Here is a 16,659-nt window from a genome sequence, read left to right as displayed (position 1 = left end):
GTCAGTGTTCTCATAAATCGGTTATGATGTTACATGGAAATGCCAAGGAGGAAAGATCTGTACAAGATCAAACCTGATGCGTGAGAACTCACCCTGGCGCCACATGAAATCGTGGCTTGGGACCGGACTGACACTGGTGGGACATGGGTAGCAAGGACCTTTCAGGATAAAATGGATGCTGCTGCTGTGAATCCTGCTGTCTAGGGCTGTATTTACTGTGAGGCCGTCTCAACAATTTTTGGATAAAAGCCTGAACCCACTTTCTAGTTCTCTGCCTCTTTATGACTAGCTGTAAACCCATTTACCGCCATTCTGGCTGCTTTTTTCATTCTTCTTTTAAACACTGTCTTCCCAGACCAGGTGCCTGTTCCAGAATCTGCCCTTTGCGAAGAGTAAGATGATGTATTTCTCCTGCACATCAACCATGTCCACTCAGTTTTGTTCCCCAAAATCAGCACGTGGGAAGGAGGGACAGCTTTTCCATATAGGTAGGTCCCAGAGTCTCCCAAAATAGGAAGATGTTCAGCCTCCCAGCAGAGTGACGTGGCAGGGTGAGACCCTCAGGGAGGTGTCCTGATGATCCATGAGCAGTGAGGTGTGCTCCCTGCTCCCATGCCTTGCAGCAAGGCAAGTCTGGGATTGAGCTGTACCTTTTTTTCATCACCCTGCTACCGAGTTCTATAGTACTGTCAGAGGCTTGAGTGAAAAAAAGAGCTTAAATGACGTAGTTTGGAGGTGGGAGGAGAAAAGAAAGGGAAAAAAGCAACAGGCTCAGTGTTCTTATTGCTGCTGTGCTGTTATTTAAGCGTGACTGATCGCTGTGGGCATTTAAAACTCACGTGGGCTCAGGACGCAGTCTGGGGAGGTTGATCCGCAGGCTGACAGCCCTGGCGTGTCGTGGTGTCGCAGGGCGCCAGGGGTGCCTGTAGATGCAGTTAATGCCGTATGAGCCGGCAACCAGTGAATTCTGCTACGTGAGTAGGAGTTAAAAGGAGGGCGCTAACAATAAACACTGTCAAATGCAAACTGTTGAAAGATGAGATGTTTCAGATTTCCTATGGCTTTTTTTGAAGGTTTCGTGCCTTGTTGGGAAAGGTGATGCCATTGATTAAACTTCACTGGCACTCCAAAGGTACTGCTTGGTATGCCGGGCTTGCAAACAAAGATTTCTTTGTAAAGATACTGTTTTAATTCCCATTTGAATAGCCTTAGTCTGAAAAGACAGGAGAGTGATATATTTTTTCTTTTCATTGTGCTAAAAATTATTCCCTGGTAGAAACAGGAATGAGGAAGAATAATATTGGCATGAAAGCATTTTTAAATAGCTTCTCCCTGGACTTGGCAACCTTTTTGGTATGCCAGATCATGATGTGCCTTGCTAAAAAATTATAGGTGAAGCGTGCTCGTAAACAACAGGGGAAGCTGGAAGGTTGCCCCTGGGAGGCAAATGCCATCAGGAGCTGACAAGCAGTGTGTTGTACCTCTAAGAGGAGGCAGGGCTCCTGGCAAAGCAGAGTTCGGAGTGTGCCTGAAGCTGGAGGCTGCTGCCTCTCCCCAGATGCCACAGCTCCCACCGGTGTCACTCGTGTCTTCTCACAGGCTGTGCTGGGCGGCCAGAGGCAACGAAGCCCAGAGATGGCTTTGGCTGAGCTCTGTTGTGATGCGTCGAGAATGAACTGCAGCGTAGGGGACCGTGACAAAAATGTATTAATTCATAGCTCATGTGTGTAGCTGCCTGGGTGCTTGCACAGATCTGGCCACTTAAAGAAACTACTCAGAGAACTGTTGCTCAGGCTGGGATGAATTTTCCCATTAAACCTTAAAATTCATTTTTTGGGCAAAAGATGTGCTTTTCAGTTAAATGATGATGCAGAAATCATAACGGGTAATTCCAAAGTTCAGGCACGTGCTAAAAGGGATGAATCATTGTGTCTGGCTTCTTAAAAACTATTGTATTAATACTCAGCATGTATTGACATAACCTCCAGGAAGTTTTCCAGCAGTGTTTTATCTCTAGCATTTTTGGATCAATAACACAAAATTAGAAATGGTAAAGCTTTTTCTCTAGTGGCTACTGCTGACTGGCTCAAATAGGATTCCAGTCAGCTGATATTATTCAGAAGCCGTTGTATGTAATTGTAAGATGCTGATTAGTTATAATAATACGCTGCCGACAATTGATGAGTCTTGCCAATAGTCAGATAAAGAGGTTTGAACAACAAATCTAAATATAGCATATAGAAAGAAACAGGAGAATCTGACGTCTATTACCAAGGGCATTGCTAGCACAGCTGTTGGAATACATGGCAGAATAGAATAAAAATTGTTTGCAGTATGAAAATGTCAGTAAAACCCTGCTGTTGCCTCTCACAGTGACTGATCTGACAGGTAACCGAGAAATTTATTTGAGCACACTTTTACCTATGCAATGCGCACTAGTGCCAGCGTGCTTATTGCACATGAAGTTTTATTTTGGCTGCAGAAGGTCAGATTTGGATTCTTAAAAATTCGTTGTTCTCTTCCCCTCTTCTATTTTACTTTTCCATTAGCCGAAGGGGCCATGAAGCCACCTTCCTGGGACTTCCCAACCTCAGAGCATGTACCACGGTGTCTGGCATAGAGCCACAAGCCATTCGGGGGGGAGCTTGCTGACTTTGGTGTGGTTTGGATGTTCAGAAGGGGTGCTGCATCTGGGCAGCAGCTCCCTAGGGTGGCAGAGGGACAAGGCCCAGCTGTACAGACATCTTGGCTGTTGCAGGTCACAGCTGGATGACAGAGGCTGCTGATGGATCTGTCACACACCACCTGATAGCCTCTAGCTATAGAGGAAGAAAGAAATCAAGCAAGCAGCCTGCAAGACGCAGCATCCAGAGGTGAGCTGGTTAAGAGGAGGAGCAGCTGAGCTGCTGGGCCAGCTGGTAAGTATAGCAGGGGGTGGTGGGTGCCCTGGAAGGAGGATAACTGGTGTCAGTGGTGTGCTTGGGGGTGCCAGAGGCTGGCACACAGATGTGCACAGCTTCCTCTAACAGAACTACTGTTTGCTGGCCTGACCACACATCAGGGGAATCAGTACATGCCAAAGTGCTGTCTCCACTTTGCTTTATCTACCGATAATTTAAGTGAGGCGGTTGTGTGGACCCAGATGATGCTTTTTGGTGCCAGTTCTTTTATTTCTTTTACAGAAAAGCTAAGGGCTTCACATGGAAACCTTTTTGAAAATCAGAGTGAATATGTGGCCCTTGAAGTTAATTGCACAGTTCGTTTGGATGTTGTTATTGTCTGTGAACCCTCAGCATCACTGCAATAGAAACAATGTTCTAGGTGGCATATGAATGATGAAAAGAATTCTCATTTTCAGGGATTATTATTTCTTTTCAAGAGAAGATCTGCTTCCGGTTTGTTTGGTGACCTACCAGCCTTCAACATGAGCATTTTTTTGGGCTTGTTGTACCCTGCTTCTTGCAATAATAATTACAAAATCACAGCTGCTCAGATTATAAGGTATTCTTTATTGATTCACCTGAGTCTGCACTTTCTACAAGTAATTCCATCTTGTTGTTTTGATGCATTAGGAGTCCCCTTTTGATCCTCGTCTACAAAAGATGTCAAATGGTTTACCACTCTGTTCTGGAGTCATGCCTTCAGCTGTCAAGTTCCCTCCTTTATTCCTTGTGCAAGCTACTCTCCTGGTAGTTGTGTAAGTTATAACGGGAAGGGGGGAAGAGTCAGGTGTACCCTGAGTGCCCTGCACCTGTGGTGAATTTTGCAAGGCACACAGCCTTGTAAATCGTACAATCATTTAGGCTGGAAAAGAAATACTTGTATTTCAAGTTCTTGAAGAGGGTGCCTGTATCTAACAGCTTTGTAAAAACAGTGAAGTAATGCAGAAGGTTAGTTTCCACATTAATTTAGAGCTTTTAAAAGTACATGAGAAGTGTACAGGAGAGCAAATACTGAAAACTTTGCAAAATATGTTAATGTTCCTTTTAAGAGTCTATAGCTGAAACTGTCTTGGCAAGTACAAGTGTTGCCAAACAGTAGCTTCACGCTTCTGCTTAGACGGTTGCAGGAGAAATATGTGGCTGTGGAAAAACTTTGCTGTGAGCATGTGTCAGTGCAGGTTCTCTAGCATCGGCCCAGGGTTTGTGCAGCCTGTCTCAGAGGGGGCTCGAAGAAGCCCCTCTGCTTTAAGAAAACCTGCCAAAATAAGCGTTTGACAGAGCAGTGGTTCTTTTAGCTCTATAAGAGTTGCGTCCCTGTAAGCTTTATTTAGAGAGTGGGACATGCCTGAATCTGAGCCTCCGTTTTTACTGCCGGGGAGGGGTATTTGCATGCCTTCCTGCCCTCAGCTGCAGCAGCCGAAGCACTTGGCAGGATCCCAGATGAATAAGAAGTCTGAAGTGAGCCCAGCTGTGGCAGGAGCGTGTCTCCGCGCACAGGCTGCTGCGCAGGAGCTTGGTGCGGTTACATGGATGTGGGTGCTCGAGGGGTGTCACGGAGCATGATTTGGCTGGTGCTCGGAGGTTGCTGCTCCTCAACGGCAGAGCAGGTTCTCTGAAGGACTTGTGGTCCCAACATAGATGATGACTGATGCGTTGGAAGACTACTGATGTGTTTCGCTGTGAACAGCAGGTGAAGCAGGTCCCTAGGCACCAAAGCTGTGGGAGGGTTCCTTGCTCAGCCCACTGGTTACATGCCAAGTGGGTCAATGATCTGTTGTAGCTATTTCATGGCATGTTGTTCAAATGACTACGTTATATGTGGCAGATGAGGAATGATGACAACTTTTACCAAACTGGTTTAGACCATGAAGGAATGACTTTGGATGTCATATGAAGTCAAATGTTCAAAAGACTTGTGGGTGGGAAGTGTCATAATTTCGACACCAGAGCTCCACTGAAGGGAGAGAAGACATGCTCGTTGGATAGCCACGTGCCTCAGTACATCAAAAATGTATTTGTTTGGGGTAGATGATGTTTAGCTTTGTAGTAAGAAGGAAGACAAATTTGTGCTAAAATATTTTCTTTGAATGTTATGTTCAGCACACTTTGCCTTTGTATAAAGCAAAAAGGGAGGTGTTAGAGCAATAACACAAATGTTAGTCATAATTTTCTTTCTTAGATCACCGTTAAGCCAGCTGTCTTATTCATTGCTTCATTTCCACTAGGGGCCGATGATTTGGAATTGCAGTACTTTTACAGCTGCATCTGCCTGAGCCGCTTTGGAAATGTTAGCTCGTTAGCAGGAATCCACTCTGAAATGCTCCGCCTTGCTCATCTCTGGCTCAGCACAACTGGTAAGCAGAGGAAGCGCAGATTTTTCTCTCCAGTAAGCTGAATAAAGGGCTGCTGTTGAGTTTTGTGCACGTGCGTCATGCAGGCTGCACTCGGGACCTCATGGCATGCGGTGGGTTGCAGCTTGGTCGCAAGCAGTCCTGGAGGGGTGAGAGTTGGCTGTGTGTGGGAGAAGCCACACAGCTTGAGTGGAAGCTGAGGATAAAACTGTTTCATAAGGTTTCTGTCGTTTGTTTTATCCAGCTGGGCTGTTTATACAAAGATCTCTTCTTTAGTATTACATGTGTTTCCATCATTACTTTCTTCTGCCTCTGTGAATCAGCAAAGACTTGTATAAAAGTTAAGAGAGTTAACTTGGCAAGTACTCAAAGGCTCTCAAGGTTGAAGAATGGTTGGAAGTGGATGTTCAAATTGACTAATCCTGTTTGTTGTCCTTCGGCAGCAAGGGATGCTGTCAGCCTGCTGTTGCATCTGAGTCTGAAGCACAGAAAACAAGCCCAGTGTAGGCATTAGAGCACAGCAGCCAGGGCAGTCTGGGGCTGTGCAGCCCCTTGAGGGTTCCCAGGGAGGTTCAAGGTGGTGTAAATTGCTGTTGGAAATTCCAAGACATGTTCTTGGCTGCTGGATCAAGAGGTTACATTGTCATACGTAAACCAAGCATGCAGCCAGCCAGGTGTTCTCAGACTCACTGGAAACAGTAGTTATACAGAAGACTATGGGAATAGTATGTCAGGTGTAAGGGTGGCTTAGCCAGTTAGTTGAGAAGCTTTCCAACTGCTCCCTGCCATTCTTCGGAGGAAAATAGAGTATACAAAATACCTCGAGGACAGCCAGTGAATGTCGGTTGCAGTACAGTTACTTGCCGATCCAGCTGTCTTGTGGTGTTTGGCCCGATGTGATGCTTGCACATCTTCTGGCTGTAGATGATCACCGCAAGCAATGAGGACTCATGTTCCTGCCCTGATGTGCATCCATAGGCTCAGATAGCACATAGTGCTGGAAAACAGTTTTGCGGACAAGGACCTGGGGGTCCTGGTGGACAGCAAGATGACCATGAGCCAGCAATGCACCCTCACAGCAAAGGCAGCCAACGACATCCTGGGCTGTGCTAGGGGGAATGTTGCCAGCAGGCTGGGGGAGGTGATCCTTCCCCTCTGCACACTGCTGGCAAGGCTGCATCTGGAACAGTGTGTCTGGAGCTGGGTTTCCAGTGGAAGAGAGACATGGACATGCTGGATAATCTAAGGGCCATGGAGACTCATGGCTAAGGGACCAGAGGATTCTTCATGTGAGGAAAGGCTATAAGAGAGCTCTGACTTGCCAACCAGGAGAAAAGAAAGCTTAGGAGAATCTCATCAATTCTAAATATCTGATGCGGGGACGAAGGAAGACCGTGCCAAATTCTTCAGTGGTACTAAGTGGAAGGACAACAGGCGTAGTGGGCACAAACTGAAACAAAGAAAATTCCATCTAATTCCATAAGAAAACACTTTTTTTTTTTATTATGTGGGTGACTGAGCACCGGCGTGAGTGCCCCAGAGAGGTTGTGGAGTCACCATTCTTGCAGATATTTAAAGCCTGCCTGCCTGGACACAGTCCTTTGCAACCTGCTCCAACTGACCCTGCCTGAACAGGGCCTGAACGAGGCGATCTCTAGAGTTTCCTTCCCACCTGAACAATTTTTAAAACAGAGATGAGTTGTGTCTGACATGGAAGATGGAATGTGAGGACAACTTCATTCAAGTAGAATTTGGATTCAAGTGAACAGGTTTAGCTCAAAACAGACCAGCTGTCCTGGTTTTGTGAATATATGTAACTGTAGAGGATGCCCTTAAAATATTCAGTCTTCTACAAGCTGCACTCTGCGTGGTGCTTGGTGTAATGAGGATGTAGCACCGCAGACCCTGCTGGCCATAGAAGGGTGGGTTCTTCAGTGGCTTTCTGCTTTCCTGGGAGGCCTCAAAAGATAGCTGTAGGCAATTACTTGCTTTCACAAATTGGACTTTTCTGGATCACACCAAATGTATTGCTCTGCAAGCTCTTCAGTATGTATTAAGGGGTTGTTTTGCATGAAAATGTGGCTTTTTTTCTCTGCCAGAAGGTGGTAACATCTGCTTTTCTAAAGTACATTATACTTGAAAAAAAAAGCCTATTTCATTTGGTTTATGCTGTCAGGACTTGACTGACTTTTTCACAGCCCTAGTAGATTAAGATCCACTATATTTAGTCTCTGTGAAGGCCAGTTAGTCTAGGCAAAAGAGAAAACCCTGCAAGTACTTTCCAGACTTCAGATACTGCCCATGAAGCATTGCATTCAGGAGAGGAAAGAGGACCAGCAGCTTCCCCTCCTACTCGTGCTCAGAGATGGACATGGAGGGGATGCTTAAAAAGTGGCATAGGCTTGTTTTGTGCTCTGCTAAAGCTACCGCTCAGTTTTTCATGGTATATTTCAGCAGACTCATTGAAAAAATTTACTGAAATTTGGCATCAAACGTGTGAAGTGAGGCTGCAACAAGGTGATAGAAGTCATGTCTATGAAACCTGGTCATAATGAGCACAAATGGTAACTGCACTGATAAACTTTCAAGTGCCAGAATCCAGCCATCAGCAAAATACATATATGTACACACACACTTATTTGGCTGACTAACAAGTGCAGTAAGTGCGCAGCCAGGAGCAGCAGACGTCTGACTGACTTGTACTTGGTTTTTCCAGAACACCTACTTTTGGGAATCACACAATTTCGCAGTTTCCAGCTGCTAAACTCATGATCTCCATCACTTTCAATCTGATCTACGTTTGTAGAAAAAAAAAGTAATCCAGTGATTTTGTGGAGCAAAGGTTGCTACTTAAAGAACCTGGTGCATTCGCATCCATTTATAGCTGGATCTGGGGTGGGTGGTTGGTTGTGGTGGTTTTTTTCTTAAATCATCTTTTAATTACCTCCCAAGCATTTGTTTTGCCTATGAAGGGACATAATTAGCTTGAAGGGGTTGGAAGCAACACAGAGAAGTGCACTCTGCTTTTCAATGGCTGCAACTGCACACAAAGCTTGAGGACACTTGTGTTTTGATACTTGGGGAAGGAGTGGGGTCTCTGGGTCATTATAGCCCTGTAACCTGCTTACCTTGTAAGCTTAATCACTTCCTAAAGCCTCAGGACTCTCTAGGCTTTGCCTGATCTTGTCTTAACCAGCCTAGAGCTTTAGTTTTGTTTGTTTAGCTGCAACATTTATTTATTTTTGTTTTTTATGACAAGCATGCTATTGCCTAATTTGTTTTGCTCTTGCTTCATCTTGTATAAGCATATGGAATCACCATAATTTTATATAGGCAATTGTAACAAGTAGTGATTAGAATGAAACATTTATGGCCATAGCATAACGTAATGTGGGGTAATGCAGGCAAGATAGGGCAGTAGAGGCCACCAACAAAGTCATAGGGTGCAGTGTAGAGTAGAGGCACAGGGTGATGATGGAAGGGGCAGAGGACATTACTGGAGAACTTGGGGCTATTGACAACACAGCCATGCTCAGTTAAAGAACTGCAGATCTGGACAAAACCACTTAGAGTTGTAACAAGGAGAAAAGTAGCAGGTACCTGACTTACAGAGACAGAAAGTTTCCTACCTGTAGCAAATCTGGATGTAATCTCAAGTTGCACATCAGTGAAGAAAGATTGAAGTGTAAAATTGTTCTTGAAAGTGTATAAAAATACTCAAATGTGGGCCCTGGAGGGAGAAGGAAGAAAACATTGACAGCATGCTCCTCAGCAAAGGAGTGGAGGAAACTATCACGAGCATGATGCTCCTTCTAGCAAAGGACTGGGGATGCTGACAGCATGGTACAGCCCCGGGCCCCCAGCTGATTCTCGAGGCTGACTTACTGTCACACTTGAGAGCCGGAGGGGCAGGGTGAGTGGGATCATAACACCAGAGAAAGCTTTTGTATAGCAATTTTTTACTCTATTACTCAGCTGCGCGTTGTATTGTTTAGAAAATTGGGACTCTGAAGGTTGGTATCATTGTAACTGCACTATAATAGTTTATTGTATTTTAGTTAGGCTGTTAAGATTTTAATTAGTCTAACAATAAATTCTTCGCTTCCTAAATGAAGCGTTTCCCCTTTTGCCCGTAATAAGGCTTTGAGTGTAATAACTTGTCATGTAAGTATTACCAGGATTGAAGAATGATGACTGTGTTCATAGAGAATAAACAAAGGACTGTGCTGGTGCACTGCAAGAAATCATGGGGAGAAGCAGACAAAGCCAGAATGGTCTTCATCCCGATGACTAATGATAGAACACTTGCACTGTATTACTTATGTTATTTTAGCAATCTCCTGAGAAACCCAGTGGGAGGTGTTCCCGGTGATGTATGAAAGAAGCCAAAAAAAAATAACAGCTGTCTGAAAGAATTTTTGTGCTTAGGTAAAGTTGGGATTGGGATATGATGGGGGGGGGGGGGGGCATGTTCAGATGAGATAGCTTGCATAATTCATGACAATTTCTGCTCTTAGTTTGGTTCACAGTTGATTTGCTTCATACCATTTGCAGGGAGGGGAAGCACTAAAGGTCTGTTTCTTTAATGTTCCCAGTATATTCTTGGTAAGTTGTGGGTTTTTTTTTTTCCAGCTGGGCAAGTTCAGCGTTGTGATGGAATTGGGAAATTGCCATGAAGTTGGCATTGACTAGAGCCAGCTACAAATTTAATCGACGCCAACTGACAGATGAGGTACAACACTGTAATAAGACAGTGAGGAGATGTGAAGGAGACTCAGTCCAGGATGATTCTGATCTCCTGGAGAAGTATTCCAACCCCAGACTGTACATCTTTATCATGAAAATACTATTGTGCGCAGCTCCTGGCAGCTGTGGTGTTTTCGGATGATTTAGGTCATACACATCTGTCTTTACCGGGCACTGGCACCTGAAACTACTGAACAAAGTCAAACAACTTACAGCTACGTGTTGTGATGATTCCTAAGCAGCGATCAAAGCCTGTTGTGTTACTTGGATGTGATGTGATGCCTGAGGCTTCTCGGAGATGCTGGTTTTACGCTTTAAAACTTTACTGGCTTTCACGGAGACACTTAATGGAAACTGGAGATTGTCAATTAAGGCCATAAGGGGGTGAAAGGTTGCTTGTTTGCCTTGCAAATATGTGGAAACTAATTATTCCTTATATTCTCAATATCTGATCTTGAGCTTGGGGAGTGTTTTATCCATAGGGTTTAAACTTTATGAAAATAAACAACACAAACTAACACACACAAAAAAAAAAAAAAAAAAAAAAAAAAAAAAAACAACCACCCAAAACCACCCAACCAAAAACCCCAAACAAACAAAAACCCAAGAGGGCGAAAGTAAGACTTTTGAAGACTAATGAGAATGTATTTGCTGGTAAGTGGAAAAGGTAATTTCGGGACTGAAACTTGCATAAACACTTGGACACATCCTTGCTGTTCGTAGTTAACTGTATTTCATATTGTCTCTAAAAAAAGTTAAACTAAAATTCTTTTCCTTCTTTCTTTCTTTCTTCCTTCCTTCCTTAAGGAGATATGGAGGAAGAAAGCTTGTGTGTGTGTGTGTGTAATAAGTTCAGTTTCTTTTGAAACAATTTTTTCGGGGGGAAGAGTGTTAAATGATTCGATCTGTTCAAACCTGCGTTTTCTGTGTTGGCCCCCAGGACAGTGCTGCCCACGTTGCCAGCATGGAGCAGGCACACAGCAGTGCAGCGCCAGTCCCAGCTCCCAGCTTTCCCTACAGGCTAGCAGTGCCAGAGGCACAGCAGCACGCTGGGACCCAGCTGCCAAGCGAGAGGAGAAACCAGGTTGGAAACAGCACAGAAAACTCCCATGGCTTTTCCACAGCATGCCGGTGTGGAGGGAGCGGGTGGGGATCGCATTCTCCATGAGCATTGCTTCAGACCTTACCGTGGTGCCAGCCTGGCAGGCTCGTGCTCGGGATGGCAGCCCTCGCTCCTTGAGCAGGGCATCTGGCAGGGTATGGCCGAGTACCCTTGGACAAGCACCATGGGCAGCTGGGAGCAGCCCAGAGAGCAGCGCCTTGTTCTCAGGATGTGTGGGAGGTGATGCAGGATGTGTCCCAGGGCTTTCCCATGGCACAGTCTTGAGCCAGGAGCCTTTAGCATGGAGGAAGGAGGAGATGTGGGGAGGAGGCACTGGTGCACCAGCAGCTCCAGGCACTGAGCTGGGCCTGTCTCACTGGGGAGCTGGTGGGAGCAGGGCTGAGCCCCCCTTCTGGCTGCAGTGGCAGCCCCGAGCTTGGGGCAGGGCAGGGAGACCCCAGGATGGGGGTGCCAGTGTCCCCACGGCAGGGTGGCGGCATCCCAGTGTGCTTTGGAATGCTGAGACTGCCAAAGGGAGCAACTCCGGATCAAATACAGCATTTGCATTGCTGGGGCATATGGGAATAACGGCGTTTAGCACCAAACCCTGATGAAGGCCCCTGTGCTGTGATACAGCTCCGCGCCCGGCATGCCGGACTGACCGGGGCACCGCAGGCACATGCTTCAGGCTCCGCTCCCAGGGCAGGAGGGCTGCTAGGATACAAAATTTTCCTCTTTTCCTACAAAGCAGGCAGTTAGCTGAGGCGCGAAGGAATTGATCTGATCTAGCAGCAGGAGCTGGTACTTCCTTGTGCTGCACAGCAAAAATCTTTGTATGGTGTGTGCGGAACGGGGTCAGACAGACCTGCCTCACCAGCAGGTAGCAAAAAAAGAAAATACTGATTTCCTTTTACCTTGCACCGAGCTCCATGACATGGGGGGCTGTATTTTTAGTTTGTTTGGGTGGGGTTGGGGGGGGGGGGGGGTCCCTTATGGCAGAGATGGGCTCTCAGGTTGAAGCTGTGAGGTAAGTGTGTGCTGCTCTTCTCCTACAAAATGAGGTGCCAACCTCAAACTCTGGGGTGAGCTGATCTGCAGAGTGGCCTCCTCATGGATTTTCTTTAATCTAGAAAAGAACTTCTGCCTTCCAGTGATGCATCTGTTTAGCTTCCCAAAGTTGACAGCTATGCTGATCGAGTGTGCTGTTTGGTGCTACAGGAATGCAGTTTAAGAGAAAAGGGAGGTTACAAATGATTATTAATCCCTTGGCGTCCACAGGTGCAGGTAGGTGGTAATTTGATCTCCTCCACTGCATGAATTATTCACAGATTTTTTAGAATGTATAGGTAGACACTGAATGATTCTTCTGTACCCAGATGAGATGAATGGTTGAAACAAACGTAAAAACCGAGAAACAAAAAACACGCCTGTACTCCAAAGCAGTAAGTCAGTACAGAGTCTCATAATGATTTTGGGGTTTACACCTTAAAACTTTGAGTTGTAATAATCTGTCTAGTGAATTCAAGTAAGGGGAGAATGACTTATGAAAAATATGAAGGAAAATTTAGCAGGAATAAATGAACTCAGTACTACTTGGAGGCTGGTCTGACACAGGTATATATTCCTTCTGCAGAGAGGTTCTTGGAGAGAGTGTTTTAGAGGGAGGTGGTTAGGCATAAAGTATAGCATTAAGTCGTCAGCCTCGGAGCCATTGTTGATTTATTTGGATATGATGGGTGATGATGTTATAATGATGTTTTGAAAGACATGAAATGAAGTGCATTCCAGTATGTGGATGACCCTTGGCTTCCAATTCCAGCAGATGACAGTTACTGGGCACATTGGTGAGGGGACAGAGGGAAACTGGCACACTGTGCCAGTGCAATCACTGTGAAGCTGTGTCATCTGTTGGAGCTCAGCAGCAGATTTGGGAAGAAGCCAGAGGAAGCTCTAATTAAAGGGTGGGTGGGAATAGGTTAACAGAAATGCTGCCTTCATTCTTTATAAAAGTGGCTTTGATACGTTTAAACCTCCTGGCCTTCTGCTGAGAAGCTGGATCATGGGACGTATGATACCACATGTGAGGTAGCTGTTTTGCTTTTTGTCCATTTTTTTTGATTTGTTCCTTTTGTCTGTGACACACGGGTGGTTTGGTTATCCACAGTTCAGTTGCTGTGCCTCCTGCTAATACTGTTGTGGTGGTGTAAAAGAATCCGCTTTGCTTAGCAGCTCTGTGGCTGCTCCTCTTTCCCACCTCATTTTCTGAAGATAAAGATGCCAAATAAGCAATAGTCATGATTCTTGGAGACCTCAGGGGACGTGTTATATCGGAGATATGCTTGAACACACAGATTTCCTTTCAAAATAGCTGCTGAACACAGTATTAAAAAATTGTATGTACATCTTAAAGCTCCATCCCAATAGCGTGACAACCAGTGGGAACAAAATGTGGGAAGTCTTTACCATTGGAAGTCACCTTTCTCCAACACTAAGAGATAGCATTAATGAATCAGCTTGCTAAAAAACTGAAAGTCCTTTTAAAACATGAAATAAGACCTTTTTGATCTAACTCTATAGAGTGTGAGATCTGATTTCGGGTTGTGCCGGACTGTTGTGTCTTCACTTGCGCTAGTTGCAACAAAGGTGCAATACTCAATAGTGTAAGCAGAAGTATTTATCTATAAAGATATTTATTTTTTTTAATGTTAGCTCACCTCTCTGTTTACTCTGCCACAAGATCTGCAACAAAAAGTCTATCCAGATTTGCGCATCACTCTTTCAGGAAGAGAAGGCTCAATCAGAGGGAGCTTCGAGAAGCAAAAGGAGAGGACAAGGTCTGGAAAACTCTGGGTCACCCACAGGCGCCTCAAAGAGTAGACTGCCAGGGAGTGTAATGGTAGTCTTCAAATACGTAAAAGGACGTTGCCATATAAAGAGATATATATTTTTTTTTTTCTTCATGTCCTTGGTGGATAAGTGGGAGCATTTACTGCGACACAGGAGATTCAGGATGGACTTCAGCGAAGCTTGCTAAAGACAAGAAAACATCAACTAAAGTGGCATGCAGTGGTACAGCTGTGGAGTCTACATTAATGAAAGTTAAGAAAACAAGCCAGGAAGGAGGCTGTCTGGAACAGCTATAATTGATAGGTGGTGTTAACTCTGCCTTGCTGCCTTCAGTCCCTTCTTAAAATTTGATATGATATTTCTGTGTTATATATAATGTATTTTTCTGTTAGAACATTGTTAGTAGATTGTGTTCAATTACAGTCATTTGTCAGTAAATTACCCTTCCATGTTCTGTTAGTAATAGTATTATGCAGCTCTAATATGTGAAGGCTGTGACGAATACTGGGAGTTTTAGCAGACAATAAAAGCCTGTAGGAAGCCCTCATGCTAACAAGCCTACAGCCTGAATAATAACCAGATGAAAAGTGTGAAATGGAGGTAATAATTTTTGCAGAAGGCCACGTTTTCCTTAGAAAGATGTGACCTGAAAGATGTCTTTTGAGTCCAGGTATCAATTTGCTGTTTATGAGTAGAAGGAACTTGCACTAAGGCTGGAGGTGGCATGTTTTACAGGGTTTCTTTCTGCTTAGTGATGGATTATAGCTCGAATATCTTAGCAAATTTGAGCTCAGAAATTATCCGTTGAGAGACATGAGAGAAAAGGAGGCTTTGCTTGTAGCATGAGAGGGAGAGAACAATGCGACTGAGCCGTATGGGCTTTGTGCTTACACGTGGTTTGGCTCCGCAGGGGACATCGTTCTCCGGCTTGTCAAAGCTCAGCACACAGCAAAAAGTTCTGATGTAACTGATATTCTTTTTGAGAGCAATCATTTTGTCTGGAGCCTGAGCCTTTAAAGCTGGCCAACAGGAAAATTCTCTCTGTTGAGACTTGACTGGCAGACAAACAGCACTGGAGTTTTCAGTATTTCTGATATCTCTGAAGGATGTGGGTTTCCTTTATAATACCTTAATTATAAAAGCTATGCTTTCAGGATCGCTTTTAATTAAATACTCTTGTTTAGTTTCTTCCTGGCAAGTGGATTTCCCGACTCCAGCCCACACTGGCTAGCCAGAGGAGTTCCCTGCAGACTGAAAATCATTTAGATAGTCTATTTTACTATGTGCTTAACTCTTTGTACACCAACACATGTATCAGCTAATGGATTTGAGTCTATCAAATGGAGATATCAAATGTAGCTGTACGTGGTGATCCTTACGGATCCCTTCCAACTCGGGATATTCCATGATTTGATTTTCTATATGGAAAGGTCACTAACAAGGACGAGGCTTAAAAGCGGGGCCCCCAGCTCTGCTGCTTAAATGCTTTTCCACTGCTTAGGATTCCAGCTCAGAAAGATGGAGGTGAAAATTAATTCCTTTAACAGCAAGTATCTGCCTAATTTGCAAGCCCTTACAGTGCTGCTGAAACAGCACTTACAGGAGGGTAAAGAAATGCAGCCTGTACTTGAGACAAACACTGCAGCTAGAATCAAATGCTCATGGTGTCTTCCCTTGGCACAGCTTCCTCTGTGCTGGCATAAACATTTGGTGAACAAATGTCTCTAATCCCAGGGGGGAAATTTCCATCCCATCTGGTGCAGCCTCACAGCCTTGGCTGTGGAACAGGAGAGTAAAGGTTGCTGAGCAGGAATGACTTTGCCTGTGGAGTTTTCTGGTTCCTCAGTTTACATGTCTTGTTAGTCTTTGCTGAAGGTGCAGCCTCTGAAACACATCGTTACAAAGTCCTGTATGGAGGAGAGGGGAGAAAAGCACATTTGAAGAAATGTCATAAGAAGGGGAGTCATGTTTGCTTCTTGTTTTGATCCCACTTCCCGGCCAGTTTGGAGGCTGTATGCAGTTCTGATGAATATGTTGTTTTAAGTTCACCTAATCAGGGGAAATAAAACACTAGTTTTGTCTACTCATCAATACATTGCTGATAAAAGAAGGGGTTTGTTGTTTGTGGTTGGGCATGCCTGCTGAAGCCTTGGCTGAAAGCCTTTTGTTCTTGCTTTAAACATGGTGAAAGAAACAGAAGATGGGAAAAATAAAGTAGGTGTGATTGCAGCAGAGTTGTGTGGGGTTATTGCTTTGATTCTTTCCACAAATTGACCAAAATGGAAATGAAAACTGGCTGTTGTTTTTTAATGTAGTCAGTAAATCTGCAAGTAGGGTGTTGTGGGTTTTCTTAAGTTTCAGATTTTGGGTAATGAATGCACACAGAAGCCTTGGAATCAGTCATTCTTGTGTAATATTTCCTCTCTGCAATTCCACAATGAAAAATAGTAATAATAATAATAAAAAATATCTAGAATTCAGTGCTGCTTCAGAGGATTTTCATTTAGCTCTGAATAGGGTACTAATTGCAGAGATTTGACAGCTCTCAGGCATTCATCACTTACTCTTGCTCTTACTTGTTCTTACTTTAGATGTTTAATTTAGTTCCAAAGTAATTCTTCTTGAATTTGTTATTGTAATAATTGTCATTAATAACCCAGCAAGGTAGTTG

The sequence above is a fragment of the Falco cherrug genome, chromosome 2 (genome assembly GCF_023634085.1).
Source record: "Falco cherrug isolate bFalChe1 chromosome 2, bFalChe1.pri, whole genome shotgun sequence".
In the NCBI taxonomy this organism is placed as follows: Eukaryota; Metazoa; Chordata; class Aves; order Falconiformes; family Falconidae; genus Falco; species Falco cherrug.
This window is presented reverse-complemented; position numbering follows the sequence as displayed.